We start from the raw sequence: 25,477 nt of genomic DNA, 5'->3' as shown, positions 1-25,477 counted from the left end.
TGATAAAATACAATCATATCTAAGATTAGAGACCGATTGCTAATTAAAAACAGATTATTGAAATTGAAATTAATTTCAAGTTTTCTAATTGGATGTCATTATTTTTAAGAAGCCAGATTTGTTTTTATCTTATATTTATCTTTATATTATATTTTTACCAACGCTCTATCGATTGAGCTCACTCAATACTGAAGGTGGTGGTGGTGTTAGTAGTTTATACTCCGGGTCCCGGCGTGAGCACATTTAATGGTCCCAGAGTGACAGTTCAACCACCGCACAACACTCCTGGGCAGAACCAGTACTAGGTGCCTTCACCTCTGCAAGGAACTGGCAACTTCTGTACATGCCAGGGGCAGTGGTACAATGTGAATGGTCGTAGAAAGGATTTCATAACAAATCACAACAGTAGTGACCTGGTCCGCCGGGAATCGAACCCGGGTTGTCCGATTCAGAGTTCTACACTCTACCGGTTGAGCTAACCGGGCGGACATACTCACTACTGAGTGGGTGTGTAAGCTTATTTATATTCGCACTCGGGCCTTGCCGATTCGGCGAGTGCTCCATTAAGATTGTTAGTCATTTTAGGTTTTGGGACCATAGTGCAAAGACAGAATGTAACCCTGAATGTAAGAGCTACACTGGATCTTTAACGTGCACCAGTGTATAGCACTGTCACACGGGACCCCCATTTAACGTCCCTTCCGGAAGACGATTAGTTTTTGTTAGTGATGCGACGGGGGATCGAACCTGCGACCCCTGGATTGATAGTCAAGTGTGTTATCTCAAGACCACGGATCCGCCACACTCACTTCTGAAGTGCAGATAGTCGGATGTCGTTTGTTTATTTGAGTTTATCAAGGTCTGCCTGCATTATGGCTTAACCCCGCCGTGACGCCATCACGAGTTAAATTGTGTTTAAATGCCATAAGTGATATGAGATAGAAGTGACAGCAATTCGCAGTCAAATCCAGACTTTGGAAGACTTGAAGAAACAGAGTGAGATACAAATGATCCGGGTGCGATACCCTAGCTCTTTGCGAATAGACCTCTTGGTTCTTTAACGTGCTCGGTGTAAAGCACCGATACATGGGATACAACTTTCCTGGGTTGAAACAGTATTGAGTACACCACTTTTTGGTGTTAGTAGTTTTAACTCCGGGTCCCGGCGTGAGCACATTGAAGGGTCCCAGAGTTACAGTTCAACCACCGCACACCTATCCTGGGCGGTGAACCAGTACTAGGTGCCTTCACTTCTGCAAGAAACTGACAACTTCTGTACATACCAGGGGCAGTGGTACAGTGCGAATGGTCGTAGAAAGTATTTCATAACCAATCACAACAGAAGTGACCTGGTCCGCCCGGGAATCGACCCCTGGTTGTCCGATTAACAGTCCAACGCTCTACCGACTGAGCTAACCGGGCGGTCAGTACACATAAAAACACATGGTCAGTGGGTCATAAAACTATACGAAATACAACCAAAACACACACATTCTAAATTTTATTAATTAATTCGACAGACTGTGGAAATTTTAATGACCGAATTATAAATCAATTAAAGTAATGACATATAAATAAATCTATAAAAAGCCAGCTTCCTTATCTCACTAATTATTGTATTTAAACTACCTTATTTAAACAATTGTGACAACTGTTTTGAAGAGTGATAATAAAATCCGCTCAAAGATCATATCTAAAATAAGAGGCTACTGTTTTAAAAGAAAAGAGACTGATTATTTATTTAAATCAAGAACAAAAATATTAATTTCAAGTTTTCATGTTATTGAAAGTTCTGAATTTAAACTTATTGATCATCTCATAAACTGCATATTGAAACCGGCCAATATGGCCGAAATAGAATAGATAGAGCCAAACGTTATTGTACTATTTGTAACTCTAATGCTTTAGAAGATGAATATCATTTAATCATAACATGTCCTGTATATAATGACTTCAGAAAAAAATGATTAAAATATATTACATTAGAAACCCAGGTATGTACAAGTTTATCGAAACTATTGTTATCAAAAAACGTAAGCATACTAAGTAGCTTAAGTAAATTAATAAATCAAGCATTAATGTTAAGAAATTCCTTACTAAATAACATCGTTTAGATCTTTCAAGTATTATGACATTTGTAAATAGCCTCTCATAATACTTCATTAGTTAATATAATATATATCTCAGTTTTCATTTGAAATGTATCTTTTTTCCATTTATTGAAACTTTTTTGTTCTTTAATTTAACTTACTTATACTATTTCTTTTATTTGTATATAGGCCATGAATCGTTGTGACCATACTGAATAGTTATATGTGTGTTTATATTTTCTATATTTTGTCAAGAAACTGTTAAATAACATGTTTACGACAAAAACATGTCTGGTCATCCGTCCATCCTTAAGACCGCCCGCCCGTCCGCCCGCCCGCCCGTCATTCCGTCCGTGCGTCCGTCCGTCCGTCCAATTTAAGAAGCAGCAATACATTTTTTTTATTTTTAAATGTATTTAAAACGGCTCTAATTGTAAGCTTACTTTTCTCATAATTTGTTACCCATTACTAACTTTATTTTCATTGATAGCGGTTGACCCTAACCCACCCATTGGTATGAGGGAGTTGCAATAAAGATGCCCTATCTTTCAAGTTGCACTCTTACATGTTTGACAATTTTAACTATTTCAGTCAGAATCAGAATCAGCTAAATTTGGCATCAATGTCTTCATTTCTGTCGTTAAGATATCTCACAATAATGATCTCAACTATTTGGAAATCTGCCGAAAATTATATTTTTCTTAAAGCGTTAGTATTATAGTAACTCTTTAAGACATAGAAGAAAATTTATTTAAGGAAATATATCACACATCTAACTTAATCATTATAATTATTATTATCATGATTATTATTATTATCATTATTATTTATTTGTTATTATTAGTAGTATTATTATTATTATATATCCATCCCGAACATGCGAGTGTACGGGCTCCGTACATACATATATATATATATATATATATATATATATATATATATATATTTGCCAAAAATGCTATGCATAAAATATGTTTTTCTTCAAAAGTACGTAAAAGAAATAAAAAGAAATGACATTTTTTTATATTCATTGATAACTCCGTATATCCACGGGTGTGGGAATGGATAAACGGAAGTACGTACACGTGGTGTTCCGTATACGTATTCGTGTACGGGTCCCGTACACGTTGGGTGTACTGGGTCGAACACGCCCGTATATTAAAGATGTATGGGGTTGGGTTTAAAAGACTGGCCGGACCGGACCAAATCCGGACGAACGGAAATCTCAGAATTGTTACGGAATTCGTTCGGAATTTTTCTAATTTTGTGTTGGAGTGGCCGGACCGGACAAAATAAAAATAATCATTGCTATGTTTTATAGGTATTATATTTATTAAAGTTTTATTATGTCTGTCTGTGCGCCTGTACGTGCATCTGTATGTGCGGCTGTACGTGCGTCTGTAGGAATGTCTGTCTGTATGTATGTCTGTGTGGCTGTGCGACTGTCTGTGCGTCTATATGCATGAACGTCTGTTTCTTAGTGACTGCGTCTGTATGTATGTATGTATGTATGTCTGTATGACTCTGTGTCTGAATGTACGGCTGTATGTGCGTCTGTATGTATGTATGTATGTATGTATGTATGTGACTATATTGTTCACACGGAATCATTTTCAAAGATTAAATTAACTGATGTATGTTTTTTTTTAAATACTTTGTAATAATCTGTTAATTATTGTTTTTATTATAATTATTAGGGTTGCAAACGAATATTCGAATATTCGATCGAACGTTTGGTATTCGAATGTCAAAATCGGTATTCGAATATTCGATGTTTTTGTTAAATTTATAATAAACTTTTTGGCTACAACTGTGTTCTTCGTCTGTTTGTTTTTACAACGATTGGCCCCTAATGACAGTGGTGTGAACTTGATGACACTATACACGGGTCATATCGGATATATATTGTTGGGAACTATAAACAGACCCCGTTAAACATTGCATTTAATGGCTGTTAGACAAGTGACATTAAACACATTCTTATGATTTAAATGACCATGCCAATTAAGGGATTAAGAGATCGGCCTTGATACCAATGTGTTGTCTTCACTGCTAATCAAGCTTGGCGATATTGCTCAAATCGCCTTGATGATACGAAATTCCCCGATCTTATTTTGCATTGTTAACAAATATGAACGCAGAGGAATCGATATAATTCGATTTTTTGTTAAAATGTATCGCTTTTTCTTGGGATATATTCGGAAATGGGGAAATTTGTGGAACAATAAGTGTCCGTCGCGTGTTCCGGATACGACAAAGAAGGGTAACAGGGCCATTGCTTTTACTTTAGTGAATAATATAGTTAACTACAATTCTAAAAGGTTCATTTTAATATTCGAATATTCGATCGAAAGAATTACCGAAATTTATTCGAATATCAATTTTGCCATTCGTTTGCATCCCTAATAATTATATATTATTTTAAGAATAATAATTATTATTATTACTGTCATTATTACTGTCATTATTATTATTATTATTATTATTATTATTATTATTATTATTATTATTATTATTATTATTATTATTATCAGCATCATTATTATTATTATTATTATTATTATTATTATTATTATTATTATTATTATTATTATTATTAATTATTATTTTAACCTGACATAATAAAATATATTACTTAATAAATAAAATATCTATGAAACATAGAATGCGTATTTTAATTTGGTCCGGAAATTAGGTAAACTTCCGAACGATTTCAGTTCGGAGATTTCAGTTGGTCCGGATTTGGTCCGGTCCGGCCAGTCTTTTTTACCTACCCATGTACGAGACCGTTCTTTCCCGTATATTCAACCATTTTCCGCAGTGTTAGTACAAAATGCGGTACACATGTTGTGAATCATCATTCATGAAGTATGATAAGCCGTCTCATGCCGCGCTTGCTTTCAGGTGTTCTAATTTTATTTGTGTTATGTTAGGCTCTTTTTCATTGGCTATAGGCAATCGCCAAGGTTTACAGACTGCAAGATAATTTATTAATACAATACAGCGAAACGCCTCTGATTGGCTGAAATTGTCTCTGTTTGCTCTCCGAATCTTGGCGATTGATCCAGAGTATGGTCACATATCATCAACATTCTGGTGAGCGAGAAAGATCAACATGATGGGTTCTAAACCTATAATGTATGGCTTATAGGAAGCACATTTTTATATATAATCTGTTCATTTTATACTGTCAGTGAGTTCAAATTTAATTTTGAAACGAAACTGATCTCTGCATCTTTTAAGGATTTCCGAAAGTTGTTCTTTTGGACACTTAAAAGTTGCAAATATAATTTCGAAATTTGGATTCAAGGCTCTGTCCCCTCCACCCCATAAAAAACAAACTAAGCACACCATTTACATTTTATTATGATTGAAAGCAACTGTTTACTTTTTTCATATTTTAAATATTGAAGAGAAAAAAATGACACATAAAAAAACTCAATCAAATTTTACAAACCCTACCTACATATAGGCGCGACCCTACCGATTTTATAATCAATTGGTTTAAAAAACAAACAAAAAATTGTATTAATACTTGTGGTACATCTTCTTTGGGAATAAGAGTGCTCTTTTTTAATAAATAGTTTAAACATTTTTACGTTTTATGCAGGAATTCTTTAACGCTATTCGCCAATGGAAAATAACGTTCTTATATCAATATTCTTAAATCAAGCCTTATAAAAAATGCCTGTTTTAACCCTAACCAAATCTTTGTTTTGCCTTATAGTTCTTAACACAAATAAATTATTATAACAGTACAACAATTTAAATAAAAGATTAAATTAGTCGCTTTGCTTAAAATCTTTAATTTTAAATTACAGTACCTGTTTCTCAAGTTATAAATGGTATGATGTCATTGCTAGTAAGTGTAGCTGACCATCAAATTTTTGATCAAACAAACGCACTGAACGACCCTTGCTGAGAAAAGTTATAAATAGGTCAGATCTAAGTTGATTACATAAGAAACACCCGCAGCTGACAGTTTATAGTATATTAATTAAGCATCATCAAAGGAACTCCAGATAATGGGAGCAGAAATTAAATCACAGCGGGTGGCTGCTAATAACAACTAAAATGACTCAACAAAGGGCTACACTGTATACATAGATATTCTTAACCACAGATCAAGAGAGGAAATGTTTCACTTTTCATTAATCTTTACCTATATATATTTATATATATATATATATATTTAATAATTGAAATGAAAGAAGTCGATCATTTTCATGTACTAAATCGTTAAAATGTTTTAGTATGTACGGAAATAAATGTAAAGAAATAAATTACTTGACATGACACAGCCGTACACAGCCATTTATTTTGTACAAGAACATACTGAGCCAACAATCAAAGTCACTGTTATCTTAACATTCCAATGACAGGATGATGAGGATTTAAAATCAGTGTTTCAATGTCTAATATGTTGTTTAATTAGTTCAGCGTATACTTTGTTGCAGCCCCTTTAAAGGGACTGTCTCACAGATAATAAAATAGGAAAAAAATAAAATTGTCGAATAATGACATACACTTGGCATCGATGTGTACAATGCATTGAAACTTACTTATTGAAGTACCACATAGTTTACAATTTATTTAAGTTTAGCAGTTATATTGTATTTTACCATTATTTTTTTTACTGGGTATGTCTACCAGGTAGAATTCATTCCTCATGTGTGATTGGCTAATCGGTGTTATCACGTGATATTACCGAGATAGCTTTATAATTTAATTATGTCCCCCATAGTCTTGATAGCTCAGTAAGGAAGACGCTGGATTTCAATTTTGGCGACGCGGGTTCGTACCCGGTCTCGGACACAATCTTTTTTTTACATTTTGGTACTTTTTTACAATTATAACATCGAAGCGTAACAAATTCTATTAGATTAATGTCCTGAGATTCGTTACAGAAAAAAACTTTTTGGTGGAAATCTGTGACACAGAATTTGCATAATGAAACCCCCTCTCTCCCCCTCTACTTAAACACTGTTTACACTCCGTACCTCTTATACCATCCAAAATGTTACCTCTGTGTACCCTCCGTTGATACGTATGTACGGTACTAGTCAATAGTTTGCTCGCCATTAGAATGTTTGTCGTTAGATGCGAACCGGGGATTGCAAATTTCTATATATAAAGCATTGAATGTAAATATTTGGCAATATCTGTCTCTAAATATATAAAGCTATTGTTTTTGTTGAGCATGTGTTATTCGCCTATTGTTTGTTTTATTTTCGGCAATTTTAATCCGAACCTGCGCTACACGGACCCACTTCAATTGCAAATCAGCGTCTATGATTCAAATCTGTTGTCTACTAGCCGGCGTTAATAAATCTCCATTGACATGCAGAATAGATCCCTGCCTGGAATTCAGTTACATATACTTTTTAATGAGTTTTAAATAACCATGATTGTTTCGAATGAACCTGGCAATGCCAACCTGAACATGAGCTAAAGGAGCGTTAAGCGAAGAATGTTGAACATTACACTTTTCGCTAACGTTCCCTCAGTCGAATTTTCGGGTTCTATTTTCGCCTACTCAGGACAAAAGCTCCAACTATCGAAATAGCACACATTGTAGGGCTCGTGGCCTAGTTCATCCCTGCACTTTTCGTTATGGTCCCCTTTCTCGAATTTTCGGGTCAGTGCGTCCCCAAAATGGCTTTTACAGCAGCAAATTTCGATTTTCGAGCTCTACTTTCGCCTACTCAGGACAAAAGCTCCAACTATCGAAATAGCACACATTGTAGGGCTCGTGGCCTAGTTCATCCCTGCACTTTTCGTTATGGTCCCCTTACTCGAATTTTCGGGTCAGTGCGTCCCCAAAATGGCTTTTACAGCAGCAAATTTCGATTTTCGAGCTCTACTTTCGCCTACTCAGGACAAAAGCTCCAACTATCGAAATAGCACACATTGTAGGGCTCGTGGCCTAGTTCATCCCTGCACTTTTCGTTATGGTCCCCTTTCTCGAATTTTCGGGTCAGTGCGTCCCCAAAATGGCTTTTACAGCAGCAAATTTCGATTTTCGAGCTCTATTTTCGCCTACTCAGGACAAAAGCTCCAACTATCGAAATAGCACACATTGTAGGGCTCGTGGCCTAGTTCATCCCTGCACTTTTCGTCCGCATGGGATTTGAACATTTATCATACATACTCGTAATGGTAGTCCAATTTTAGGCATTGTAGTTTCCTTACTATAAATAAAGATTACGTTTAGTTGGTATGGTCCCGTTGGCCCTAGCTGGTTTGTAAGATGAGAAATTGTTCTTTCACAAGAAAATAACTGTGTTGGTTGACCGCTTATCAAAAAGACCCGAAGTAATCAAAATTTTCCAAACATTAAGCTAAAACAGTAAAATCTCATTTTTTCTTACCACTATTTAAATTCCTATAAACAGCTGGAAATCATACAATGATTAACTCAAGTAGTATATAGTTCATATAAATCATTATATTCATATTTAAAAAAAATGTAGCAGCTAGCTGCCAGCAGCAATCAACTTGCTGCTGGCAGCTTACTGCTATGCTGCTTACTTTACGCACATCTCATCGGTGTGGTGTATATCACGGGGACGAGGGGAGGGGGGCGTTGGTTCTTATACCCGATCTAACCACTTGTAGTTGTAACCAATGTAACCGCATAACCAGATATTTGACATAGAAACAAACACTTAACTCAAACTTTTGAAAAACACTCTTGAAACTAATTGTAAATATTGTAACCACAAAACTCTGACCTGACGTCAGACTGAAATATCATTTTTTGAGTTTAAACTTTGATAGTTTTCGCTGTAACCGATGAAACCGGTTGTAGCCAATGTTACCCGTTTAACCCGATATTTGACATAGATGGGTTTGTTTTTTTTCAAACGTAAGGAAACCTCTGCTGTTACTCAATGTAACTATTGTTACCGTATAACTCTGATCAGATGTCGATCTGAGATCTCATTTTTTTAGTTTGAACTTTTTGATTTTTTTCGCTGTAATTGGTGTAACCGGTTGAAACAAATGTAACCACGAAACCCGCTATTTGTGATAGAAAAATAACACCTTTTCATGCTGATGAAAAACAATCATGTAACTCATTGTAACTATTGTTACCGCACAACTCTAATAAGTTGTCGGGCTGAACACTCGATCTTTGAATTTTAACTTTGAAATTTTGCGCTGTAACTGATGTAACCATTTGTAACCAATGTAATCGCGTAACCCGACTTTGACAAAGATAAAACAATTTTTCAAAACTTTTGAAAAACATTCTTGTTACTCTTGTCGACCTTAATACTCGATTTTTGAGAATGAACTTTGAAATTTTTCGCTCGGTAAACTATGTAACCAGTTGTAACCAATTTAACCACGTAACACGGCATTTGACATACAAAATAAAACTTTTTCAAACTTTTGGAAAACTCTGCTTTAACTCAAGGTAACTATTGTAACCGCATTACTCTGATCTGGTGTCGACCTGAAAATTCAATTTTTGAGTTTGAACCTTTTTTTCGCTGTAACAAATGTAACCGTATAACCCGTAAATTTGACACAGAAAAAACAACACTTTTGAAAAACACTAATTGTAATTTGTAACTCATTGTAACTATTGCAAGCGTATAACTCCGATCAGACGTCGACCTGAAATTTCGGGTTTGAGTTTGAACTCTGATTTTTGAGCTGTAACCGATGTAACCACTTGTAACCATATGAAACCGCTAACCCGAAATTTGAGATAAGAAAAACAACAACACTTTTTCAAACTTATGAAAGCAACACTCATGTAACTCACTGTAACTTTTGTAACCTTAAAACTCTGACCAGATGTTAGGCTATAAACTCGTTGTTGGTGTTTGAACTCTTGATTGTTTACGTAGAAAAAAAACACTTTTTAAAAATTTGCTGTAACTCAACGAAACTATTGTTACCGCAAATCTGATCAGATGACGACTGTTGAGTGTTGGGTATAAAAGATTGGCCGGACCGGACCGATTTCGGACCAACGGAAATCTCCGTTACGATCCGATAAAGAAAGCCAGGTATAACAGACTGGCCGATCTGGAAGGTGTATTAAAATATGAAGCTATTTATTGTTTTGTGAAGTGCATTGATAATTTCAATACAGTTTATAGGTTGTACAAAAAAGACAAATTCAAACGAGTATTACTATTTTAAGTTTGTAAAAACGTGCTTATATATTTATCAACAAAAAGCAAAAATACAAATATTTGATTTTGAAGGCTATTTTCGTGAAAAGGGTTATTAAAAAATACTCAAAAATATAGTGAAAAAGTGATAAATTTGTCATCAAATTCATTTTCCTATTACGTTCAGTTTGAATCGAATAGCTTGTGTGCAGTAATGTTTGTTTACTTATTATAATATGTCAAGTTTTGCAGAAATATGTTATTTTTAAAAACATCTTTCAAACTCACTAAAAAAAAGATAAAAACACCATAAAATCATTTTTCTATAATGTTTCGTTTAAATATATATATATATATATATATATATATATATATATATAGCCTGCTATATCATTATAATGAAATATATATATGATATAGCAGGCTATTTTCGTAGTCAAATGCTATTTTCGCGAAAATAGGCTATTTTCGCGAAAATAGGCTATTTTCGCGAAAATAGGCTATTTTCTCTATCTAGCTATACCCGTTCTAGGTGCGTTTGGGGATACCCCCCTCAAAGATTTCTTTCTAAACTAGAAGCAAAATAGTGCAATTCCAGGAGAAAAACAAAAGGCACAATTACATCCATTTTTATGCACATTACACAAAATTGATTATGCAATGATTACAGTATGCATCAGTACAATAAAATCAAGCAAAACACTGCATGTAGTTAAGATAGTCATTCTAAAATGCCGTCCAGGCTTTTTTTTTTAATGATGGTTAGCCTGGAATAAGGTATTTGTTAATATAAATATCATCATGAAACATATGTTCAAGCGAAACTATATATATATACACATAATAAATTGATAAGTCAACAAAATCTCTGATAATTGTAAACTTGGATTGTCGTGTTGAAGTCAAATTTTGATTAATAGGTTACACAATAAAACATTTTGATTCACTTAGTGTAACAATGCCGTTGATATACATTTTTTTTTTTATATATTTAGTCTTATTTTAAATACATGTGTATAATAGTATGCATTGTCCACATTGCCCATAGAATAGTTTGTAAATACATCTTGAATCCTGTATGTGACGATAAATGTTTTTCAAATTCATTAAGTACAAAAGTGTGGTAACTGATAATGATAGTGTTAGGGGAAGGTAATCCATACTAAAAATACTACTTCAGATTGAAACCTTAAAGTATAGTTGTGTGTAACCTTTTTTCTTTTTGGCAGTAAGAAAGCTCCTGTCAACTGAAATCAGGTATTTAAATTACTTTTTTGAAGAAATAGCTTGTGAATTTGCAAAATGGATATGGTTATTGATAAGAATTTATGTATTTATTGGCAGTCTTAAGCAACAGAATACAAATGAAGACCATTTCATTTCATAGACAGTTTTTACATGTTTACGAATTTTGTTGTGAATGACGTTCCAGGCTAACCATCATTAAAAAAAAAAGCCTGGACGGCATTTTAGAATGACTATACAGTATGGCGGCCTCAAGAAAAAAATGTGGAAATGTGTTTAACTAAATTATTTTTATGATAAAAGTAAGTGAACAAGATTATTGTTTTGTTTAACATTATTATTTTTGGTTAATGTCTTATGCACCAGTCAAATAGAATACTGTTGTAAGAGCTTGCGTGATCTAGTCAATCTGAATTTACTGTACAGGTCTAGTTCAATGTCCAGGCTAAACATGATTAATAAAAAGCCTGGACGGCATTTTAGAATGACTATACTGTTTATAGTTGACCGTTAAAATATCATTTTAGGAGTGTACATTAAAATGATTTTTAAAGAGAAGGTCACGTTTAGATATGTGTTAAATAACACACAAGCCGCTACTTCAGGACATTGTTTGATTCCCCGATGGAATAAAATCTGAAAGAAAACCTTTACCAACGCCAAAACTGGCATCACAAACAGCCCTTCTGAATTACAGTAGGCTGATCTTGGTCAAAGAGGGGGAGATAACTGAGATACTAATCGAGTTTATTTAAAAAAGAATTGAGACAAGTTTAAGAATTTGTGGTATTCAAACATACAAAAAATAGCAAAAATAGTCATTTCAGTCAAATGATAAGCAGCCATTATTTCCTTATGAATTGTAAGAACTTTAAAAAAACTGGCCTACCTACTCTTTCAAATATTTTCACAAGCAAAATAAGATTTTTTTTTGATTTTTTAAATAAGGTTAGTTTTACATGAAAAATGACACAGTCTAATTGATTTAATAATAATGTTAAAATTGCACTTCTCTGGTCCATTCATTTACATAAAGAATCAGAAAAATGGTGCAACAAGAGAAATTGAATGATATCACAAAAATTGAAAAATTCATGAAAATTGCTTGTTTTTTCATATGTGAGATTCATAATTTCATTTGTTTTACATGACACAGTAAATGTAGAGGAAACATCACTGACACTATGCCAAAGTTTTGTGTTTTTTACTTTAAGTTTCTGTTTTTAAGGCTAAATTTTGCATTTACATTTAAGAGCACAGCACTTTCCCAGTGGTGAAAATAAACACAAGCCCACAAGCCCTGCACTGGCAAAATGTCTTCTGGGCTTCTGAATTTATAAAGCAGGGCTTGTTAAAAAAATTGACGCCAAGCAATAATTCGGGCTTGTTCTGACATCCAAAGTCCAAATTTGATGACTGCTTTCCTATTGCTTATATGTTGATTTATTATAATTGATTTTCTGTTAATGTCACTCTTTTGAATATTTGACACACAAAAAAGTCCTACAGAGGTGACTAACATCTTCATTCTCCTAAAATATGGTACTCATAGCTGCATCTCCTAGTCCCTGGGTGCTTGACTGCATGGTGGTAAGATGCTGTTGCTTCTTGGTACATCAGAATCTGCAGAGAAGACACAAAAGCAATGTTTTACACAGAATAAAACTACTATTTTCTACTGTTTAAGTATGAAAAATGCCTGTAGACTTACAAAACTTAATTTGTAGCCATAAATTTGATAAATAGCACAGAACAGTTAATGAATTCGAAGATTTGAAGACAAACTTCATGACGTATATAATCTTTTGGACATTTTGCATTATTAAAGTAACAATTCCAACAAAGTTTAAACTCCACTTATTTACTACTAAGAAGCATTTTGCATGAGTCAAAATTACACATGCATAGAATTTCTTTATACTTAGGCCACCCCTTTTATAATTTTTGGAGTACGAAACCGACGACCGTAATTTTCGATAAATTGTTGAAAAATCACACTTTCGCCGTTTTATTTTTTATTGTTTCCGACCGTACCGAGGGGCGAAGAAATAAAAAAAAACGAAGAAATTGAGTACGAATTAGTTTTTTTGATACGATGTTATTCATTGGTCGGTGAAAGGTAAATTGACACCAATGATAAGGCTTCTAGCATACATAATGCTACAGGATGCGACAAGGATACTTCCGGTTTATTTCCTATTTTTCGTAACCCGTAAAAACCTGCATTACAGTCAAAATATATTGATTGGTGAGTAAAACTTGTATTGAACATCATATTGTACATTCTTTTATATATCTTTACCGTTTTTTGTTAATGTCAATGAAGTTTTCCACGTTCATACTCAACTTCAGTACGCCTTACAGGTGGATGGGGTACTAAAGCTACCAAATATTGTTCAACGTAGTTTTCGAAGAATTCAAATACATTTTTATTGTTAACAACTATGTATAAGATTGTTGTTTGTTGAGTTTGTTATTAAATTTGATAAATGGTATGTTGCTATTTTTGTGTGATGAAACTATTAAGCAGTCAACAGGGGGTCCAACATGAAATGTGTTCGCCGAATTTTAAGTGAGGGAAATTGTGTGAAGCCGAATAAAATGGCGGCGTTGAAAGGAATTTCGGTGTTTCAAGGATTTTTTTTACCTGGTAAGTAAGTTATATCACCTTTCTCGCAATATAAATACGCCTACCCGGAGACCACACGTGTAAGCGTCTCTCGGTTTTTTAACCTATGTTTCTAGAGGCCTTTACAAAAAAGTTATTGAATGTATTAGCTGAACGATTGATCGTTTACAGAGTGAAAATAGAAAATTGCGTGACTTGAAACTGTGTTTTCTGCCCAAGTTTACCATTCTTGTACCTGTTTAAGCTATTTGTTATTGAATATTTGCATTATTTATCTTTTCGACCGCTACTGCACTTACATGGGTATTATACAGCCGATTTTTTCATGTTTAAACACCTTTTATGTTGGGCGACGAAGTTTTATGCAGATTTTGTGTGAAGCAGAATCAGAATATACATGCGTTAATAAAAGTTTAATTAACCCTTTCCGGCATGATTGTGCCAAATTGCCCCTTTATCTATTCCCGCATGATTGTTCCAAATTGTCCCTTTATCGATTACCCTATGATTGTTCCAAAATGTCCCTCTATCGATTCCCGCATGATTGTTCCAAAATGTGCCATGCTTATTTACGGTCATTTATTAACATATCTGTTGCTTATTTTTTCGCAACAAATGCATTTTTGTGTAATATAAACATCGATAATTATATAAATAATGAAAAAAGATGATGTTACTATTCAAGATTATTGGAAAATCGCGACTAAAAGAGACAAGAGGTCAAACACGCCTTAAAAGTTCACAGCGCATGCTTGACGCGTGCTTGTCTCGTTTTTTTAATGGAAAATCCCCATACACGTCACTAGCTATTTAAAACTACCAATAATTAATATCATATAAATATATCCTATTGATCACGCGCTAATGACGTCACCTGTCATGGTTTAGAAATGTGTCAAAATGGCTGATTTTCGATGTAGTAAACAAGAGTCTGGCTTGAATAAACACATGTCATTTGTCACTTCTGTTTCCAAAAATGGAATGTTAATCCGGTAATAAAAATGTCCCCTTTCGTCTGTTAATCAAAGTTAGTATTTTGTTGTGAATACACGGATAATAATAAAATTATATGTGATATGACCCAGTTTGACAGCTGAAAAAACATGTGTTCTCTTGATCTCCATAAATACACAAGAATGTTGTCGTAATTGTCCATTTATTTCAGACCTTGATTTATTGCCTTGTGTTGACAGATTTTAATTATAATATTATTACAGAATCACTAAATTTAATTTAAATAGCGATTCTGACTATTAAAAATTTGAGTTGTTCGGCTTGTTGAGGGCAATATCTAGTACGTTCCCAAAGTTTTTAAAACTGCCTGTAGCAGACCCAGCCTTTTATTTCGATATTTACAATTATTTTATTCAATTCATTGTAAAACAACGGACATGCCAATTTTATTTATGAGAACAATTAATCTGAAATAACATTTGTTGTTTGCCCAATGTAATTGTGTTTATTTTTTAACAATGCATGATTTCTGTGATTTGAATATTTGTTTATTATCAAAACCTTTTTAGATTAAACTATGATCACTAGATTCGAAATTTAATACACTACAAATACTATATTTAGTGTTTGAATTTCTAACATTATTTTAATCAAAAGAAATACTACAAAATATTAAAGTTGTTATGCATAGGTGTCAATGGAAATATAGTATAATATGAAATCAATTGAAACATCTTTATCAAGAGTTGTGTTTCTCTATAAATATTCAACCAAATAATTTAAACAACAAAATAAAAATTATACCACTGGATTGGAAATTCATTTACCTACAAACTTTATATTGAACTATAATTGATTAAACCAAAAGAAATACTAGAAAAATAAGTTGGAAATGCATAGGGGGCAATTGTTCAATATTCTCCAATTATCTCCTATGCAGTAGGGGTACTTATAGGGGCTTATTATCTATTGGCTACTGGTTATCAATGTACTGATAAGCCATGCAGTGGCAGGCCTAATATGGCTGATTTGACATGAGGGAAAGGGTTAAGACATGAGCTGTAACACATGTTAATAATTATAACAAAAGGAAATTTAAACATACCGTGTATTCGTTATGCAAAATTACTTGTATAGTATTCCAGCAATTCATCTATATGAACTCAGAAATCAAATTATTACTCGGTAAATAAATATAAGAACTCTTGATGTAACACGAACGTCCCCAATACGGCAATTACAATGAATGCAATATTATCAGTCTAATTTTATCTTACCAACGAAAATACGTTATAAAGCAGTTTAAGTCTACTCATACCCAACCTCATCAACCCCGGCAGTTGTCTTGCAATGGATCTTTGGGAACAACGCCAAATAACAAAATATATGTATGAAATAAATGTTATGATATAATAATAAAGCACAATGACTTACTTTCACTGAAATGTACTGATATTTATGTTGTCTTACCTGGTCTAAAATAATTTGTTAAGATTATATGGTATTCTTATCAATGCAGGATTATAGATAGTGGAATTTCACGCAAATGTATAACCCACTCAACTATTTGTTCTAGACCCTTTAAGACTACCTTAACATTGGTACACATATTTCAGTGAACGTAAGTTATTGACCACAGTGAAGTGTTTATACCCTCAACATCGTCTATGAATTAAAAGAGGCTGTGGGGTCTTCCCATACGATAAATTTATCTTTGGTCAGTGTAAAATGGTGAATTTTAGAGTATACAATCTTGCTAAAATAGTACACAGGTGTATCTGGTGTGCAATTTTGCATTAAAAACACGTGGTATGTTCTTATCGGATACCACATTTTCTTTTATTATTTATATTAAAATGTGTCTTAAGAACGCTATTAATGTTGCACTCACACAGATATTCCGTTTATACAACTTTTTTTTATTTTTTGTCTTGATAAGAACAATTATTTGCGTAAGTAATAGTAAACTGATATTAAAAGATTGTTAATCAAAGATCAGATCGCAGATTTTCATATTTCCGTTAAAATAATAATGTTTTATAGCTTAAACCGTTACTAACGATTAAAAAAAAATGCATAAAACATAATTTTTTTAATTTAAATATAATTTCTTGTCGGCAGTCTTATATAGCGGGTTTCCATGGATTTTCGCAAAAATGGCTCGTTCCAGGACTTAAATTAAAAGGTTGTCACACCGTTTAATCTGTGAAAATGCAGCTTTAAAGCACGCTTATACTGATTCTGCTTCACACAAAATCTGCATAAAACTTCGTCGCCCAACATAAAAGGTGTTTAAACATAAAAAATCGGCTGTATAATACCCATGTAAGTGCAGTAGCGGTCGAAAAGATAAATAATGCAAATATTCAATAAAAAATAGCTAAAACAGGTACAAGAATGGTAAACTTGGGCCGAAAACACAGTTTCAAGTAACGCAATTTTCTATTTTCACTTTGTAAACAATCAATCGTTCAGCTTATACATTCAATAACTTTTTGGTAAAGGCCTCTAGAAACATAGGTTAAAAAACCGAGAGATGCTTACACGTGTGGTCTCCGGGTAGGCGTATTTATATTGCGACAAAGGTGATATAACTTACTTACCAGGTAAAAAAAATCCTTGAAACACCGAAATTCCTTTCAACGCCGCCATTTTATTCGGCTTCACACAATTTCCCTCACTTAAAATTCGGCGAACACATTTCACGTTGGACCCCCTGAGTCAAGTAAACGAAAATTGAAGTATAATGTGATTTAGAATGGCATTTGATGTTGTACTGTATATAAACAAATCTGCAAAACTGCAGGAAATTAGTTGTTGGAGCAATATTTTATTGTTAGCTTTTATAGTTTTAGTTGGAGATTTAAAAAAATTCTTCTTCGTTTCCTATCAAACAGTTATTAAAGATGCATTCTGCCAGGCCATTACTGTAGCAGCTTAAATCCTCATATTTTCCACAAAAGTTTACCATATTTTACCTTACATGTGCAATTACAATCCTAAATACATATTATTTTTTTTAAACTGACTTGCGGCCTTCTGAATATAATATTGACATATGTTGTTACCATGCATGTAGTCAATATAAACAGCCGCTTCAGAGTCTTCCTACATTTTTAGCTCGTCTGTTTTTCGAAGAAAAAAAGTCGAGTTATTGTGATAGCCTTGGCGTCGTCGGCGTCGTCTGCGTCTGCGTCTGCGTCGTCGTCGTCCAAAAACTTTAACCTTACCTCATAACTCAAAAACCGTTCAACATTTTCACATTAAACTTGCTACACGTGTTCCTATTAACACTATGCATGTTTATAGCAGGTCATATAATTTTGCCTTTAATTAATATTGAGTTATCCCCCCTTTTCGACTTGGAATTACAGACGAGCGTTGGCACCCACTCCGCGGTGCTCTTGTTTGTTTCGGCAACCCTACCTTATGCGGGACAAAATGAATGTCCAAATGTTATAAAAAGTTGTCTGAACTCGCATTATTCTGGCTAACATGCATGATGAAAAAAGTATTTGTTTAATTTCAGAGATGACCATTCTGGATGTTTAAGTCCTCAGAGCCGATGCTCAACAGGCGAAGGCAGTTGATACTAATGATCTGGTTACACCTTCGACTATATCAGTGGTTGTACAAGAGGCCCTTGTTGTGCAAAACACGAGAGACTGATATCATTCAAGAACAGACATAAAATAAATGAAGTGTTATCAATGTGAATGAAAACTATCCAGGAATGCAAGGACTAAAAGAATACACAAAAGTTACATACATTAATTTGGAACAGAAGTCAAATGTTGAAAAACACTTGAAATTGTGACACATGATGTGAAACAACATTTCAAATGCTGAAAACGACAAATTTTTCATAGAATCACACATGCCTTTTATCCCTTGCAGAATATGGACCTTTAACAGGGTTATGTATACCGAAGACATTGTATTGTTACTGAATTATATAATAGTTTATGTTAACCTTAAGTTGTAAAAAATAGTTATTTATGTTTGTGTCATGATCTTTTTATTCCATTGTCTGTTTCAACCTTTTGGTTTTTAAAGACAATAAAAAATCAAGGAATTGTTTGTGTGGAAGATTTAGAGCTAGCCGGTCAGTGAGTGTAGACGTTGTTGTGCAAAACGTTAACCTAGGCCATAATTCAGAAACAGTCTTGATATTTAAGTGAAATTTGGTACACATGTTGCATGGAAACACAATGAAAGTACACCATAATCCAAAAACAGATAATAACCTGCGCTGACACTGTTTTGACCTGATATTTGTCAGCTGAGATCAAAGAGTGATGGTATGGATATCGTATCATGTACAAGATACTGGAATTTACTTAAAATGTGAATGGTCATTTGGTGTCCGGGAATATATGAAGATTGAAACTGATAACTATTTATGTGAAAAACTTTTTTTGTTGTTTTTTTCGACCTCCAAGTGGACATTTCTGCCCAAAAATTTTGTCAACCAAAAAAAAGAAAAAGAAGACCATATTTCTTTCTCAGAAGCCTTTGCTATGAAGAGGTATGGTATTCCATTTAGAACCATTCTTTGACCAGCATGTTCTTATTGCAGGCTGGCTATAGATAAAAACAATGAATTTGTGTTTCATTATTTGTGTTTTTAAGGCATTTTGGGTGTAATTAGGTGTATTTAGGATGTATGGAGCACTAGTCATAATTTAACCAGCACATTTTGATCTCCTTGCCTTGGACTCTTTTAGGTAATTCAATGTAAACAAAACTGAAGTAATATGTAATAATAACAATATGTGTACTAAGATTTCATCTTAATCAGTTTCATTAGAAAATTACATTATCTCAATGCGGTGGCAACTAACAGCATGTGACAAAATCATTTACGAATAAAGAAAACAGAAATAATTAATTTAAAGAACCATTGTCTTTTAACTTGCATAATGCTTAATACTGGATTTTGATCCCAAATGTTATATTTGACCTGAGTGGATTTGGGGGACGGGGGCGTGTTGTGCCAAAACAACACAACCTGCCCCTGTGGGTCAAATCACTTGAACAACTCAAAAAATCATGCTTTCATACATCTATAATGTGACATCAGCATAAGGCAGTATTGCACTGGCCCCAAAGAAACTTTTTTAGTCCCTTATAACAGGATTAAGCTAAGCTCACTATGTTTTTCAATAATTTGGGTAATATTATTTACACATATTTTAGCTCGACTATTCAAAGAATATGGAGAGCTATGTTATTCTCCCAAGCGTCGGCGTCACACCTTGGTTAAGGTTTTGCATGCAAGCACCCATAGGTTAATATCTCAGCAACTTCTTGAGGTATTGCATTGAGACTAATTATACAATGGTACTCAACCTTCCAACCTACTTAATTAACCAAGTTAGATAACTCTTAAGTGCATTTAATGCAAATAATAGGTCTTTATTATTTGACTTAGAAATTCTGGTTAAGGTTTTGCATGCAAGCACACATAGGTTAATATCTCGGCAACTACTTGAGGTATTGCATTGAGACTTTATACAATGGTACTCAACCATCCAACCTACTTAATTAACCAAGTTGGATAACTCTAGTTTGCATTAAATTCAAACAAAGGCCCCTTTTTTATTCAACATAGAAATTCTGGTTAAGGTTTTGCATGTAACCACTTAAGTCAATACCTCAGCGAATACATCATGCATGGCATTGAAACTTTACACACAGGCTCCCAACCATTTAACCTTCTTCTTTAATCAAGTAAGATAACTCTTTCTTTCATATTATATAATTTTTGCCCCTTTATTATGAGACTTAGAAATTCTGGTTAAGGTCTTGCATGTTAGCACACACAGGATAATATCTCAGCAATTACATGATGTATTGCATTGAGACTTTATACAATGGTATTCAACCACTCAACATAATTGAATAACGAAGTTAGATAACTGTATTTTGCAAATAATGGCCCTTTATTATTAGACATAAAAATTCTAGTTAAAATTTTCCATATAACCACATTAATGTTAATATCTCTGAGTACATCATGTATTGCATTGAAATCTTATCTAACAGTAATCCATGCATGTTTTGCCAAAACTTTTCAATCTTTACACTGAAAAGCGGCGAAATAGTCGAGCGCTCTGTCTCTGTGACAGCTCTTGTTTATTTATCAAAATTCAATTCAAGCATGTATTTTGGCTAATTGAAATAAGCTACTTCAGCCTGTTAAGCTTATTTAAGAAGTTTTTAGAAATTGAGGCCAGGAGTGGAAAACAGACATGTACCTTATTTTGTGATGCTTGTGGATTTATGATAGGTATATAATAAATTTCCATACAGCTATCTTGAAAAACAAAATACTTACCACATGTTGTGGTACACCATTTTAAATTCGTGCTCGCTTGTACGTCATCATTTCCCCATGTGCCTGTTCAAGACAAAATAGTTATAGATAAGGATAAAAGCATTGATGCACAATCACACACTTGCTGCTGTCAGGAAACTGGGTTTTGACAAACACATACCTTATAGGACCGGGCATGAGATTACTGAAACATAAGCCGCATCCGCTGGCGATCCGCTGCGGTTTTGATCGATGAATTTAATTTTGTTTTAATGAAATCCCTCCCATTTTACTTTGGAATTGTATATTTCCAAACATTGATTTGAAAGAGAATGTAAACTTTTTTAACAAATGTTAAAAATATATATATAAGAGAATTATACATTATTAATTTATATCATGTAATATTCAGTTTACTAATTTCGTACTGAAACATCAGTATTCTATGGTAAATCAATATCAACTGGTTTAATACTGTATCTATATTCTATATCATTCAGAAATCTTAACGATTTGATATTATTCACCCCGCAGGGCCCTCCACAATTTACCTCTATCTTTTTCATGTTACTATCCTTCAATGCTTCTTCTGTAAATGATCCTTGGGGTGTATCATTCTAATTTGGCATCTGTCTTTCCTTTGGTTTCCTTTAATATTATTTCTTTTCAGTTCTACATTTTTTTATGCTTGACTGGCTAGCTGTATTTGAAAACTTCTGTGTTTTGCTGCTAGTGCAAATACATCCATGTTTGACAGTCCTGAAATGAGTAGATATTTAATGTTGACCAAGAGGGCATGGGCTCGTTTCCCACGTTCTAGAGGCATCTCACATGGACACTTGGTACTGGTGAGTTTGCCCTAGAAAGCACCTTTTTGTTTTGAAATGATATTACTGTCAGACTCGACAGTCAAAGATCGAATAGAAATAAGCGTGGAAATCTTTTCTACAAATGCAGTCTTTGCCTTAATTTATTTTCAGCACTTGTCCTTTCAGGCAAGTTATTGAAGAAAACCACTTGCCCAAAAACAGTTTTACTTGCCCAAAATAATTTTAAACAAGAGCCGTTGTAAGACAGCGCGCTCGACTACGCCGCTTTGACTTAGAATACAATAACGATGTAATAATACCAAGTTTGGTCTCTTTATGTCAAACCTAACTAAAATTATTCGATACATAAGGTGACTTTGATGCTGCCCTCCCACCAGCCCGCCCAAACAATGACGCAAGTCATTCAAATAACTTGATTTCCCATTATGAAAATGTGTTTAAGAGTATACAAATATGCCTTTCAAAGGAAATAAAAAAAAAATAATAATTCAAGGGCCATAATTTGTATTTAGGCTTAAAACGGAGTTATGTTTCTTGTTGTAAGATGGTCGTAAATAATTTTGAGTTTTATTAAGTGCATTTAATGAACGGTATAGAAGTGTTTTTTTTATCAAAATCCCAACTTGCCCTTAACTTTTACTTGCCTAAAACTTTAACATAAGTCAATCAGGGGCAAAACTTGTATTAAGGATATGGAGTTATGTAATCTCATTGGGTGATGGTCCTGAACAATTGTGTGAAGTATTAAGTCTATTGAATGAAGGGTATAGAAGTTATTAAACAATATTCCAACCTGCCCTAAAACTTTAACCTAAGTTCCATAGTCAATCAGTGGCCATAATTTGTATAAAAGGTTATATGGAGTTATCTAACCTCATTATGTGATGGCTATGAACATCTGTGTGAAGTATTAAGTCAATTGAATGAATGGTATTGGAGTTTTAAGTGAAAATCCCAACTTGCCCTAAAACTTTAACCTGCCCTAAAACTTTAACCTAAGTCAATCAGGGGCCATACTTGTATTTAGGATAATATGGAGTTATGTAACCTCATTGTGTGATGGTCCTGAACAACTGTGTGAAGTATTAAGTCAATTGAACAAAGGATATAGAAGTTATTAATAAATATTCCAACTTGCCCTAAAACTTAAACCTAAGTTCCATAGTCAATCAGGGGCCATAATCTGTGTAAAGAATAATATGGAGTTATCTAACCTCATCATGTGATGGCTCTACACAACTGTGTGAAGTATTAAGTCAATTGAATGTAGGGTATTGGACTTCTAAGTGAAAATCCCAACATGCCCTAAAACTTTAACCGGACGCCGACGCTGGGGCGAGTAGTATAGCCCACCTATTCTTCGAATAGTTGAGCTAAAAAACCCAACAAAAATCAAATTGTATTGTTCATTTATTCCCTAAAGGATAACTGCAAATTGAAAACAAAAACACAAACGAGAGAAGATTTTAATAAATAAGCGTCAGGCAGACGCTTATTAATTGAATACTGCAAATGCTGAGCACCCGGAATGCTGTGACTTCAACAATTCATGCGTAAATATACGAAAGCCAATATTTAGAATGTTCATTCAGGATTTGTGAATTGTTGCTAAAGTAATTATGAAAACTGGGAGATTTAAATTCCGGAAAAATGCACTTGCCCGTTCAGGATACCACCTGGGAATTTTGACTTGGCCGAAACAGTATTTGCTTGTCGCGGGCTTTGGGCAACCCAGTTACGACGAAGACTGCAAATGTGCCTCCAGATGAAACAACTAATCAGAATATAGTAAAAAATAATAATTTCAAGTGGAAGTAATCTAATAAGTATAGAATAATTGTTGATACTGCAGTGAATAATAACATGTAGCTATGTTATTGTGAGATTAAAACAAGGTTGGAAGGTACAGTCATAAGGGTTTATCAAAACCTTAATACTATTATTAATACTTTTGTTCTGATAACAGTCAATAGTATAATTACTGAATCTGTGGTTATTTCTGCCAATATCCGTCTTCTTTTCGTTGGTTGTTTATTATGAGTTTGACAGGAACAGGACAGCTTTTTCATGGGGGTATGACAGGTACCAACTGTTACGGGGGTCGCAGGAACACTCCAAACATGATCAGGCAACATAACCGTCGGCCGTCTTGAGAAGTGCTAAAATATATGTTGATGTTCCAAGTTATACATAAAATTTAATATGGAAATAAATTCTCTTATGCATTAATGTGGATATGTAGTGTGTGTGGGTGAGAACTAGCTCCCCGGTTAGCTCAGTTGGTCAGATCGTGGTGCTAGTGATTCGGCAGTAGTGGGCTCGATCCCCAATCTGGGCCAATTTTACTCCCAAGCTTACATGTATTTTAATGGTGGCAGTGGTAAACTGCAGGAGTGCCTCTGTCAGCCTAAAGAGTAAATGGGGAGGAAGAAAGTGTGTGTGTATAAGAACCAGCCACCTGGTTAGCTCAGTTGGTCAGAGCGCCAGGCTAGTGGTCTGGTGGCTGTGGGTTTTAGCCCCACACTGGACACACTTTTCCTCCGAAGTTTACTTTAGATAACGTACCAGTTATATTAAGTTGATGACTTTCAATCATATTTGCAATTGTTAAGACCAGGTTAGCCAGGCAATAATAGGGTCATTAGTACTGCGTTTTGATCCAGGAGGCTGTATTCAGCTCGAGTGGACTTTTGCAGATTCATATTTCACAAGACGCAAGCCCAGTGAAATCAAAATCTGCAAAAATCCATGAGAGTCGATTAAGACATTCCGGATCAAAACGCAGTCCTTAAATAATCCTTTTATTATATATGTCACCGTGTGACTTTCTCTTTCAAATTCTGTTAGAAAAATTATTGTCTTTTTTTGGTTACATCTTATTTTTCTATGATATTTACTTTCATAATTTCCTAAAGAGACTTTTGTCAGTCATTGTAATTGCAATTGAGTGTTTTGACATTTCTGATAAGATTTTACTGCCGTTCTTAATTATTATCAGTTAATTATCTCAGATCATAATCATAAACCTTACTCTTTGAGACTTTGACACTTCTCAATTATCTCAGACTTAATCTAGTTGTAAATTTTATTTTTGATAATAATTGTTTTTGGGTGACACTTTCTAAAATCTTCGATCGTTGTCTTTTGATCACTTGATTCTGATTGGTGGCTTCTACTCTTTAAGTTGGTATATAAGTATGAATATTTTTCATTTAGGAAGGAAGAGAAATATATACACTAGAGATACATATAGACTAGGAACTTTGTACTTCTTCTTT

At 33.9% G+C, this 25,477-nt stretch overlaps 1 protein-coding gene and 1 long non-coding RNA gene across 8 annotated transcripts in view; one reads left to right on the top strand and one right to left on the bottom strand.

Moving 5' to 3' along the window:
- Positions 1 to 25,477, bottom strand: part of LOC128238350 (uncharacterized) — a 271,015-nt gene that overhangs the window by 193,659 nt on the left and 51,879 nt on the right. The gene's annotated exons all lie outside the window — the stretch shown is intronic.
- Positions 11,434 to 25,477, top strand: part of LOC128238347 (uncharacterized) — a 30,026-nt gene continuing 15,982 nt past the window's right edge. The window contains exon 1 of one of the 2 annotated variants that reach the window (XM_052954181.1): positions 11,434 to 11,479. The gene's annotated coding sequence lies outside the window, so the exon portion shown is untranslated. The other variant, XM_052954180.1, reaches the window with a different exon arrangement.

This window comes from Mya arenaria, chromosome 6 (assembly GCF_026914265.1).
Source record: "Mya arenaria isolate MELC-2E11 chromosome 6, ASM2691426v1".
Classification (NCBI taxonomy): Eukaryota; Metazoa; Mollusca; class Bivalvia; order Myida; family Myidae; genus Mya; species Mya arenaria.
The sequence above is the reverse complement of the archived record's forward strand: the minus strand, read 5'-3'. Positions and strand labels throughout refer to the sequence as shown.